The sequence below is a fragment of the Pseudophryne corroboree genome, chromosome 11 (assembly GCF_028390025.1).
Source record: "Pseudophryne corroboree isolate aPseCor3 chromosome 11, aPseCor3.hap2, whole genome shotgun sequence".
Taxonomy (NCBI): Eukaryota; Metazoa; Chordata; class Amphibia; order Anura; family Myobatrachidae; genus Pseudophryne; species Pseudophryne corroboree.
The window spans coordinates 646,316-658,649 of NC_086454.1; the positions used below are offsets into that span (position 1 = coordinate 646,316).

At 46.4% G+C, this 12,334-nt stretch overlaps 1 protein-coding gene across 1 annotated transcript in view; it reads right to left on the reverse strand.

Annotated features, from left to right (window-relative positions):
* Positions 1-5,993, reverse strand: part of CD59 (CD59 molecule (CD59 blood group)) — a 152,750-nt gene extending 146,757 nt beyond the window's left edge. The window contains exon 1 of the mRNA XM_063946255.1: positions 5,884-5,993. The gene's annotated coding sequence lies outside the window, so the exon portion shown is untranslated. The remainder of the gene's footprint in view (positions 1-5,883) is intronic.
* Between the last annotated feature and the right edge of the window lie 6,341 nt (positions 5,994-12,334).

Sequence of the window (12,334 nt, forward strand, 5' to 3'; positions counted from 1 at the left end):
ATAGTGGGAGGAGCAGGGTCCCCAGCAGCACAGAGTATATCAGGAGATGAGTGATGTGTCAGTGAGGACAGGGCTGCATGTGACAGGGGCAGTGACATGATGTGAGGAGGGGAATGGAGGCAGCAGGAAGCCACAGACTGAGAGTTATATAGTGGGAGGAGCAGGGTCCCCAGCAGCACAGAGTATATCAGGAGATGAGTGATGTGTCAGTGAGGACAGGGTTGCATGTGACGGGCAGTGACATGATGTGAGGAGGGGGAATGGAGGCAGCAGGAAGCCACAGACTGAGAGTTATATAGTGGGAGGAGCAGGGTCCCCAGCAGCACAGAGTATATCAGGAGATGAGGGATGTGTCAGTGAGGACAGGGCTGCATGTGACAGGGGCAGTTACATGATGTGAGGAGGGGAATGGAGACAGTAAAAAGCCACAGACTGAGAGTTGTATAGTGGGAGGAGCAGGGTCCCCAGCAGCACAGAGTATATCAGGAGATGAGTGACGTGTCAGTGAGGACAGGGCTGCATGTGACAGGGGCAGTGACATGATATGAGGAGGGGAATGGAGGCAGCAGGAAGCCACAGACTGAGAGTTATATAGTGGGAGGAGCAGGGTCCCCAGCAGCACAGAGTATATCAGGAGATGAGGGATGTGTCAGTGAGGACAGGGCTGCATGTGACAGGGGCAGTTACATGATGTGAGGAGGGGAATGGAGACAGTAAAAAGCCACAGACTGAGAGTTGTATAGTGGGAGGAGCAGGGTCCCCAGCAGCACAGAGTATATCAGGAGATGAGTGACGTGTCAGTGAGGACAGGGCTGCATGTGACAGGGGCAGTGACATGATATGAGGAGGGGAATGGAGGCAGCAGGAAGCCACAGACTGAGAGTTGTATAGTGGGAGGAGCAGGGTCCCTTGGGGGCCAAAAAAGGGGTCTGGCCACTACACAACTTGTGTCAGGGAAGCAAGATATGCCTATATACTAGTTCTCCAACCAATGTCAATTAACGAACAACTATCATTCTAATTTACCATCCTCAACTCGTAGCAAAGCACGGGTATTCAGCTGGTTATATATGAAAGACCCTAGCCCCCCATCTTGCCACATACCAGCAAGACTGTAAATTGTACCTACTATTCATTCACACATCGTCTCCCATCCTCTGGGCGCAATAGGGAAAAGGCCGCACTTATCTGCACAGAGAAACACAGTCCTCAAATCAGGATTGTGGCTGCTTATCCGGGTCAGATGGGTCGTATGCAAGATGGGTGCACTTTGCCTTCTTATCAGACCTTTGTTAAGAGAGGTGGATGTCAGAGGAAGAGTAAAGGGGGGGGGGGGGTACTCACGGAGCGGTCGCTGCTTAAAATCTAAGCAAACTGACTAGATCGCTGCTTAAAATCTAAGCAATCTGACTAGTTTGCTTAGATTTTAAGCAGCGATCACACGGTGTGTACCCCTCACCCTAATACTGACCCAGTGCTCATACCTATGTCATCCCTCCCAACATGACCTCTCCAGGAGGACACAATGCTCTGCTCCTGCTCTTCCCTCTTACTGTATGATTACCATCACCTGTGCTGTACCCTAATACTGACCCAGTGCTCATACCTATGTCTTACCTCCCAACATGGCCTCTCCAGGAGGACACAATGCTCTGCTCCTGCTCTTCCCTCTTACTGTATGATTACCATCACCTGTGCTGTACCCTAATACTGACCCAGTGCTCATACATATGTCATACCTCCCAACATGACCTCTCCAGGAGGACACAATGCTCTGCTCCTGCTCTTCCCTCTTACTGTATGATTACCATCACCTGTGCTGTAACCTAATACTGACCCAGTGCTCATACCTATGTTATACCTCCCAACATGACCTCTCCAGGAGGACACAATGCTCTGCTCCTGCTCTTCCCTCTTACTGTATGATTACCATCACCTGTGCTGTACCCTAATACTGACCCAGTGCTCATACCTATGTCATACCTCCCAACATGACCTCTCCAGGAAGACACAATGCTCTGCTCCTGCTCTCCCCTCTTACTGTATGATTACCATCACCTGTGCTGTACCCTAATACTGACCCAGTGCTCATACCTATGTCATACCTCCCAACATGACCTCTCCAGGAGGACACAATGCTCTGCTCCTGCTCTTCCCTCTTACTGTATGATTACCATCACCTGTGCTGTACCCTAATACTGACCCAGTGCTCATACCTATGTCATACCTCCTAACATGACCTCTCCAGGAGGACACAATGCTCTGCTCCTGCCTCTTACTGTATGATTACCATCACCTGTGCTGTACCCTAATACTGACCCAGTGCTCATACCTATGTCATACCTCCCAACATGACCTCTCCAGGAGGACACAATACTGTGCTCCTGTACTTCCCTCTTACTGTATGATTACCATCACCTGTGCTGTACCTTAATACTGACCCAGTGCTCATACCTATGTCATACCTCCCAACATGACCTCTCCAGGAGGACACAATGCTCTGCTCCTGCTCTTCCCGTATGATTACCATCACCTGTGCTGTACCCTAATACCGACCCAGTGCTCATACCTATGTCATACCTCCCAACATGACCTCTCCAAGAGGACACAATGCTCTGCTCCTGCTCTTCCCTCTTACTGTATGATTACCACCACCTGTGCTGTACCTTAATACTGACCCAGTGCTCATACCTATGTCATACCTCCCCCCATGACCACTCCAGGAGGACACAATGCTCTGCTCCTGCTCTTCCCTCTTACTGTATGATTGCTGTCACCTGTGGCGAAACACCTTTTTTTTTTTTTTATTACCTGTTCAACACAGGTGATGGTACTCATACAGAGTAAAGTCCAGAAGCAGAGCATTTTATCTCTCCTGCAGAGAGTCATGTTGGGACATATGCGGAAGAAAGATTTCTACGTCTAGGCAGACATCGGATTCTGCAACCCCCATGATAATGGACGCAAAATTAACAATTCTATTAAGAAAACCCAATTCAGGGACTAACAATCTCAATAATGAGAATATCCCACTGATAGGTACTTATTTAAGTGAGGAAGTAGTCTGTGACCGATTAAAACATTTAAAGATTAATAAGTCACCAGGTCCCGATGGTATTCACCCAAGGGTTCTAATGGAGCTTCACTCTGAACTTGCAAAACCGCTATTTTTAATCTTTAAGGATTCAGTAATATCAGGTATGGATCCCAAATACTGGCGTATTGCGGAAGTAGTGCATATATTCAAAAAGGGAAGTAAAGATGAACCAGGTAATTATAGACCAGTTAGTCTTACATCTATAGTGGGGAAAGTATTGGAAGGTATTCTAAGAGATAGTATTCAGAAGTTCCTTGAAGTCAATAAGGTAATTAAAAGGAATCAACATGGGTTTATGAAGGACAGATCCTGTCAAACCAACTTACTTGGCTTTTATGAAACAGTAAGCGCAAACCTAGATCAGGGTAAAGAGGTGGATGTAATCTTTTTAGATTTTGCCAAAGCATTCGACACTGTACCACACATGAGACTTATCTACAAGCTACAAGAATCAGGGCTAGGAAGCACAATATGCACTTGGGTCAAAAACTGGTTAAATAATAGGGAGCAGTGCGTTGTGGTTAATCGATCTTTTTCAACTTGGACTGAAGTGCTAAGTGGTGTGCCGCAAGGCTCAGTATTAGGACCGCTATTGTTCAATATTTTCATTAACGACCTAACAGAAGGTCTAGAGAGCATGGTGTCAATTTTTGCAGATGATACCAAATTGTGTAAAGTTATAAATGCGGAGGGGGATGCCGAGTCGCTTCAGAACGACTTAGTTAAACTAGAAGCTTGGGCAGCGAAATGGAGAATGCGGTTCAACACAGACAAGTGTAAGGTAATGCACTGTGGTAACAAGAACAAAAATAACGCCTACCTACTAAATGGGGTAAAATTAGGGGATTCTGTACTGGAAAAGGACTTAGGTGTCCTCATAGATAGTAAACTAAGCAGTAGTACCCAAAGTAGGACTGCAGCAAAGAAGGCTAATAAGATATTACCATACATAAAACGGGGAATTGATGCTAGGGACGAGTGTATTATACTCCCATTATATAAATCACTTGTGAGGCCACACCTTGAATACTGTGTACAATTCTGGGCACCTTACTACAAAAAGGATATCCTGGAGCTAGAAAAGGTTCAAAGGCGGGCGACCAAACTAATTAAGGGTATGGAGACACTGGAATACGAGGAAAGGCTTGCAAAACTAGGCATGTTTACACTGGAAAAGAGGAGATTAAGAAAGGGCATGATCAACATTTACAAATATATAAGGGGACAATATACAGATCTTGCGCAGGACCTGTTTTTGGTTAGATCAACACAGAGGACTCGTAGACACTCGCTCAGGTTAGAGGAGAGGAGATTCCACACATTACGGCGTGAAGGCTTTTTTACGGTAAAGACGATACACGTTTGGAATTCCCAGCCTGAGGGAGTTGTAATGGCCAACTCAGTCAACACCTTTAAGAATGGGTTAGATAAATTCCTAATGGATAAGTATATCCAGGGTTACGGGGCATAGTCACGCACTATGGTTATTATAAAAAAGAGGGGTTAATCGGAACGGCAGTCAGCAACTTCAGTCAAAATTTTATACAAAATAATCGTGCATAGGAGACCACAAATAGGTTGAACACGATGGACAATTGTCTTTTTTCAACCTTAGATACTATGTTACTATGGGGTCTATTCATGTAAGAATGCGATGTTTATGTTTAACTTTTCACTAAACATTGCATTCTTATTTCAGGGTTTTTTTCCGACTTCTAACGCAATTCATTAATACTTACCTGTTCCCTGATGCGATGCGGTATCCGGCTGTTCCGCGATCCCGGCTTCTCCAGTCTTCTCTCTTCATACCGCGGCTGGGGTCTTCTGCACATGCTCAGTGTCATCCCCCCACCTCCAGGTGTCATCTGCGCATGCTCCGGGGAAACGAGACCTCCAGCGGCGGGCAAGGGCAGCAAGGAGGAGGTGACTCGGCATATGCAAATGCATGTGCCCTGGGTTCCTCTGATTGGCTCTTGTCACGGAAGGGGGCGGGGAGAAGGCAGGAGACGGACGTCTTCATTGCTCTTCTCCTGTACAAGCCTCCCCATCGCCTGTCTGAGATGGCGATGGGGTTTTGCGAAGGGTAACAGAAAACTGGGCTTTCCGTTACTACATGAATTGCAGTCACCATACAAAGGTATGGTGATGCGATTCAGCCACAGAGCGGGGGTGACGCTGGGGAAGTTAGGGACTTCTCCACGGTAACCCGCTCTGTGAATTGCGGTAAGCAGAGAAAAGCCCTGTTTACCGCAAAACAGGGCTTTTCTCTGCTGCATGAATAGACCCCTATGTATGTTACTATAGCGTTATGAAAAAAAAAATCCCTTCAAAAATATCTTACTCTTATTAAATGTAATACAAAAAGCAGATAGTTACAGAGTGAGAGTGAGGTAACCCTGCCAGCCAGAGGGGAGCATGGTATGACAGTATCTCCATAACCCGCAACTAGGTGCAGTAAATGAGAAGACAGCAAACCTCGCTTTTTCTATTAACGCCAGGGCCAGACAAGACATTAATTCATCCCAGTATGTTCCAATAAAATGTTATAAACAGAGTACAGTGTTGTCATAATATGCCTTGAATGCAGTACTACCTATGTTTTACACAGGTTCTGTGGTTGGCTAAATTCAAGCCTGCATTTCATGGTTTTAATCTGTGTAAGCATAGGTGTCCCAGATTAAAGGTATGTATATATGTATATATATATATATATATATATATATATATATATATATATACACACACACACATACTGTACACACACACAATGAATATGGAACACTCACAGCCTAGTGATCCGGCTCTCCTGTTGCCTGGAAGTGAGGTCATATGATCCCATGCAGCAGATTTATACACACACTGCTTAGCAGACGGTCTAGCACCATCTGCTGATACTGACGTTAAGGAGGACCTGTCATCAGACTTCTGCTTTCCATGGAAGGCTTTGTTAAAAGGGGAACAAACCTACAATTTGTAGCCATACTTGCCTACCTGACCCTCTCCATGAGGGAGAAAATGCTCTGTTCCTGGACTTTCCTGGTAATGTATGATTGCCATCACCTGTGGTGAAACACCTTTCTTATCAATTAACTAGCTCACCACAGGTGATGGCAATCATACATTACCAGGAAAGTCCAGGAACAGAGCATTTTCTCCCTTATGGAGAGGGTCAGGTAGGCAAGTATGTTTGTAGCAGATGTCTGGTTACCCAATTACTTATATTTCCTACCTACATGTGCATTCAGATGGTTCAGTGGCTTCTCTCAAATCCTTGATCTTCTTTGACTAATCTACCAGAGAAATCCGTAGTCTCACAATATTATGGGATCAAACCTGGAACAGAGTTTCCCAAACTCTACTATTACAGTGCAGGTTTAAGGATTTCCATGCTTGAATCCAGATGGTTGAATCAAGTTGACTACGGTACTGATTAAGTCACCTGTGCTCAAGCATGGATATCTTTAAAACTTGGACTGTAATGACAGAGTTTTGGAAACCCTAAAGGTGCATACACACGGTGAGATTTCCCCTGAGCCCTGAACCACCAATACTGACTATCTTTACTTGTGATTATACTATGTTCTAGATCAGAGGTTCTCAAACTCGGTCCTCGGAAGCCCACACAGTGCATGTTTTGCAGGTAACCCAGCAGGTGCACAGGTGTATTAATTACTCACTGACACATTTTAAAAGGTCCACAGGTGGAGCTAATTATTTCACTTGCGATTCTGTGAGGAGACCTGCAAAACATGCACTGTGTGGGCCCCCGAGGACCGAGTTTGAGAACCTCTGTTCTAGATTGTACACAATATAGCCAGGATTTACTTGCCTGCATAGTCTATCTTTTCTTGCGACACTGACCCCGCGGGAGCGCACATTGGTATCGCAAGCTGTGTACACACGGTGCTATTTGCACTAACTTTCCTTACGATATTGACTATATAGTTACATGGCACCATGTGTATGCGCCTTAACTTGGAGACTACACGGCAAATATAGAATGCACTAGTGCAGTGGTTCCCAAATTCAGTCCTCAATGCACCCTAACAGTGCAGGTTCAAAGATATCCATTTTTTAGCACAGATGGTAAATGAAAATGACTGAGGCACTAATTAAGTGACCTGTGCTCAAGTCTGCATATCCTTAAAACCTGGACTGTTAGATTACCTTGATGACCGAGTTTGGGAACCTCTGCACTAGTGTCTCCCAACTCCAGTCCTCAGGGAAACTCTAAAAGTCATGTTTTCCAGGTCTCCTCACAGAATCGCAAGATAAAAAATACACCTGATAAAACAGACATATATGGACATACATATTTATCTAGAAAATCATAAATATATTCATGCTTATGTTTCCTTCTTTTCTGCAGTATAATTTAGAGCTTTGCAAATTGCAGAAGGCCACACTTATTGAATGGCCCCAGGCCTAGAGAGCACAAGGCCTTCCCTTCATCTCTAAACTAGGCCGGTGTTGTCTGATGCAGCAGCCATTTTGTGTCACATCTTGGCTAAAAGTATGTTACATGATGTATTAAACTTGTCACACATTTCTTGTAGAAGTATTCCATACTACTGATGTTATAACCTATATTATGTTTTATGCAAGTCTGCACTGGCAATATATATATATATATATATATATATATACATACATACCAACATGACCCTCTCCAGGAGGGACACAATGCTCTGCTTCTGGACTTTTCTCTTAATCTATGATTTCCGGCACCTGTTTTAAACAAATTAAGGCTAAGAAAAGTGTTTCAGCATAGGTGATAGCAATCATAAATTAAGAGGGAAGTCCAGAAGCAGAGCATTGTCTCCCTCCTGGAGAAGGTCATGTTGGGAGGTATGTGTATATATATATATATATATATATATATATATATATATATATAATTAAACCATACTTGCCTACCTGACCCTCTCCATGAGGGAGAAAATGCTCTGTTCCTGGACTTTCCTGTAATGTATGATTGCCATCACCTGTGGTGAGCTGGGTAATTGATAAGAAAGGTGTTTCACCATACCTCCCAACTTTTACCCTACCTGAAGAGGGACACACGCGCGTCCTCCCGAAAAGGGGGTGTGGCCTACGAAAAGGGGGCGTGGCTTCACGGGAGGACCCACGATCGCGAGCCACGCCCCCGTTTTCGTCACTGAAGGGGCATGCCCAGCGCTCTGTGAGCTGCTCGCATGCCCCCTCTCCCTCTGTCTCCAATGAATAGACGCTGTGCGCATGCGCACAGCGTCTATTCACCGCTGCTCTGCTAAGCAGGGCAGCGAGAGACAGAGCCTCCCAACTGCCCCCCCCCCCCCCCACCACCACCGCGGGACACTGCGGCCCGCGGGTGGGACAGCGGGACAGTCCCCAAAAAACGGGACTGTCCCGCGAAAATCGGGACAATTGGAAGGTATAGTTTCACCACAGGTGATGGCAATCATACATTACCAGGAGAGTCCAGGAGCAGAGCATTTTCTCCCTCATGGAGAGGGTCAGGTAGGCAAGTATGGATTAAGCTGTCTTTAAGTAAATGCACTGGCATTAATTTTAAATTCTGTATTTATGTTGAATAATTTCAGTGCTCTCTGTTACAAGTAAGGTTTGTACGTTATTTAGAATTAGCAGCGTTATCACACCCAAATGTAAGAGAAAGGAGATATAGGGAGATGCATCAAACCTGGAAAGAAATGGGTCTTCAATCTGTGGCCATCCAGCTGTTGTGGAACTACACATCCCAGTATGCCCTGCCACAGTTTTGCATTTAAGGCATCTTAAAACTGAAGCATGGCATGCTGGGTTGTGTAGTTTCTGCAGCAGCTGGAGGGCTGCAGGTTGAAGACCCATGCAAGGTTGCCCATAGCAACCAACCAGCTTCTACCTATCATACGGGATAAATGCTAGCGGCAACTTCTCCACTCTTCCAAAGAAGAGCGTGACATACAGTTCTGCATAAGGCAGAGAGGAGACGCAACGCACATGCGCAAAGATACCAGAAAAGCGATTTCCCTGCGTTATCTGCCCTCATACATGTAAATTATTATTATTATTCTTTATTTATATGGTGCAGCGCCCAATTACAGAGTACATAAATAATCAAACAGGAAAACAGCGACTTACAGTTGATGACAGTATAGGACAAGTACAGGGTATATACACATAGTTACATCAGCAGATGACACTGGAATAAGTATCAGGTGGCAGAAGACTGCTGGATGTGGTGCAGCTGAAGATTATTACAGTAAGACAAAGGATAAGTACATGAGGGAAGAGGGCCCTGCTCGTGAGAGCTTACAATCTAAAGGGGAGGGGTAGACAGACAGGGGTGCACAGATGGGGTAAATGTCATATTGCGCCGGATTGAGCACATCTGACACTTACCAACCACATCATAAATCTCGCCCAAAGAAACTGAAGACTATTCTGAGCTATCACTGATAACCTCACTCTACTTAGTCCCAGTACCTTCAGGCCCTGGACTCTTCTCTGTGCCACTCACAATTGGTTCTTATTGCCTAGGACAAAGTCACAGTTCTTAGAATTGTCTATACGCAGCGTTGAGGCAGTACCTGAAAGGGGATTAGTGGCACTAGACAATTCCGCAGTGTGTCAGTCCCTTGTTATGAGGTAAGTGAAGCAGCAAATTGCATCAGTAGCACAGTTGCGATTCTCAGTAAGCCAGAGGTGAAATGGTTCAAGCAGGACAGTAGAAGCAATGGGACATGCAGACACGTAGCAGGGAACAGCGTGCGGGTCGCACAGTAGGTTCTATAGAAGTCAGTAGAATGCAAAACAGTTAATTTATTTGGTAATAGTAACGGGATGAAGGTAATACAATCCTTACTTAGCTGTGTGGGTGGGATGTAGTAGGAAGAAGTCCACATGGATTGGGTACGGGATCCCGGCAGTCAGAATCCCAACAGTCAAAATACCGATGCCGGAATCCCGACCGCCAGAATGCCATCAGCGCCACCACAGCTATTCCCACTCCTGGGTGTCCACGATACCCATGAAGTGAGAATAGAACCTGTGGCAAGTGAAGCGAGCATGCAAGGGTCTTCATTCCGCTCGCCCCAATGCGGCATTCTGACCACCAGGATTCCGGGATCCCATACCCAACCCGTGTGGACTTCTTCCTACAGTCTGTAATTTACAATGCAGGAAGAGGCGATAGTCACAGAGCTGCTGCCTCCTGCACTGGATCGAGCAACGGTGCATGTAGTTACTGATGGCGCTCACTAGAAGATTATGGGCCGAATTCAGATCTGATCGCAGAAGATAATGGACAATACCATGTGCAGTGCAGGTGGGGCAGATGTAACATGTGCAGAGAGAGTTAGATTTGGGAGGGGTGTGTTCAAACTGAAATCTAAATTGCAGTGTAAAAATAAATCAGCCAGTATTTACCCTGCACAGAAACAATATAACCCACCCGATCAGGGCCAGTATTTACTAAAAATCCGAGTTTGGTCGATTTGTGTTTTTTTTTCTAAGTCCCAATCCGGGAATTTACTAAGCACCAATCTCGGCAGTGTCTGGTCTATTCGTAATGGTTTGAATGACAACGTCCCGAAATACGAATGAATAGACCATCGGTCAAACGCGGCTGTTATTTCATAGAATACGGCCATTCACTATTCATTCGTATTTGGGTGTTAGTTTCTGAGTGCTCAAGTGCGGGTCGTTTTTTTTCCGAATCATTAAAAAAAGCAGCAAAAAAATAGACCTGCTTTTTCCAGTCGAGTTTGGATAATCATGCACGGATCAGTGAGATCTGTGCATGGTTATCTATGGGAAAGGGTCTGTTTACTGTAAAAACAGAAAAAAAAATTGCGTGGGGTCCCCCCTCCTAAGCATAACCAGCCTCGGGCTCTTTGAGCCGATCCTGGTTGAAAAAATATGGGGTAAAAAATGACAGGGGTTCCCCCATATTTAATCAACCAGCACCGGGCTCTGCGCCTGGTCCTGGTTCCAAAAATACGGGGGACAAAAAGCGTAGGGGTCCCCGGTATTTTTGAAACCAGCACCGGGCTCCACAAGCTGGGGAGATAATGCCACAGCCGGGGGACACTTTGATATCGGTCCCTGCGGTCCCTGCACCCCTGGCCGGGGTACCCTGGAGGAGTGGGGACCCCTTCAATCAAGGGGTCCCCCCCTCCAGCCACCCAAGGGCCAGGGGTGAAGCCCGAGGCTGTCCCCCCCATCCAAGGGCGGCGGATGGGGGGCTGATAGCCTTTTTGAAAAAATGTGAATATTGTTTTTAGTAGCAGTACTACAAGTCCCAGCAAGGCTCCCCGCAAGCTGGTACTTGGAGAACCACAAGTACCAGCATGCGGTGGAAAACCGGGCCCGCTGGCACCTGTAGTACTACTACTAAAAAAATACCCCAATAAAAACAAGAGACACACCTTGAAAGTATAAGTTTATTACATACATGCACACCTCCAAACATACATACTTACCTATGTTCCCACGAGGGTCGGTCCTCTTCTCCATGTAGAATCCATGGGGTACCTGTGGGAAAAATTATACTCACATAATCCAGTGTAGATCGGTCCTCTTCTGTTCTCTGTATAATCCACGTACTTGTCAAAAAAATAAAACGCAAACCCGACCACGCACTGAAAGGGGCCCCATGTTTTCACATGGGACCCCTTTCCCCGACTGCCAGGACCCCCCCCCCCCTGACTCCTGTCTAAGAGGGTCCCGTTAGCCAATCAGGGAGCGCCACGTCGTGGCACCCTCCTGATTGGCTGTGTGCTCCTGTAGTGTCTGTCAGGCAGCACACGGCAGTGATACAATGTAGCGCCTATGCGCTCCATTGTAACCAATGGTGGGAACTTTGTGGTCAGCGGTTGACCGAAAGTAACCTCAGCCCTTGGATGGGGGGAACAGCCTCGGGCTTCACCCCTGGCCTCGGGCTTCACCCTTGGCCCTTGGGTGGCTGGAGGGGGGGGACCCCTTGATTGAAGGGGTCCCCACTCCTCCAGGGGACCCCGGCCAGGGGTGACTAGTTGGGGTTTTAATGGCACGGCCGCAGGGACCGATATCAAAGTGTCCCCCGGCTGTGGCATTATCTCCCCAGCTAGTGGAGCCCGGTGCTGGTTTCAGAAATACGGGGGACCCCTACGCTTTTTGTCCCCCGTATTTTTGGAACCAGGACCAGGCGCAGAGCCCGGTGCTGGTTGATAAAATATGGGGGAACCCCTGTCATTTTTTACCCCATATTTTTTCAAC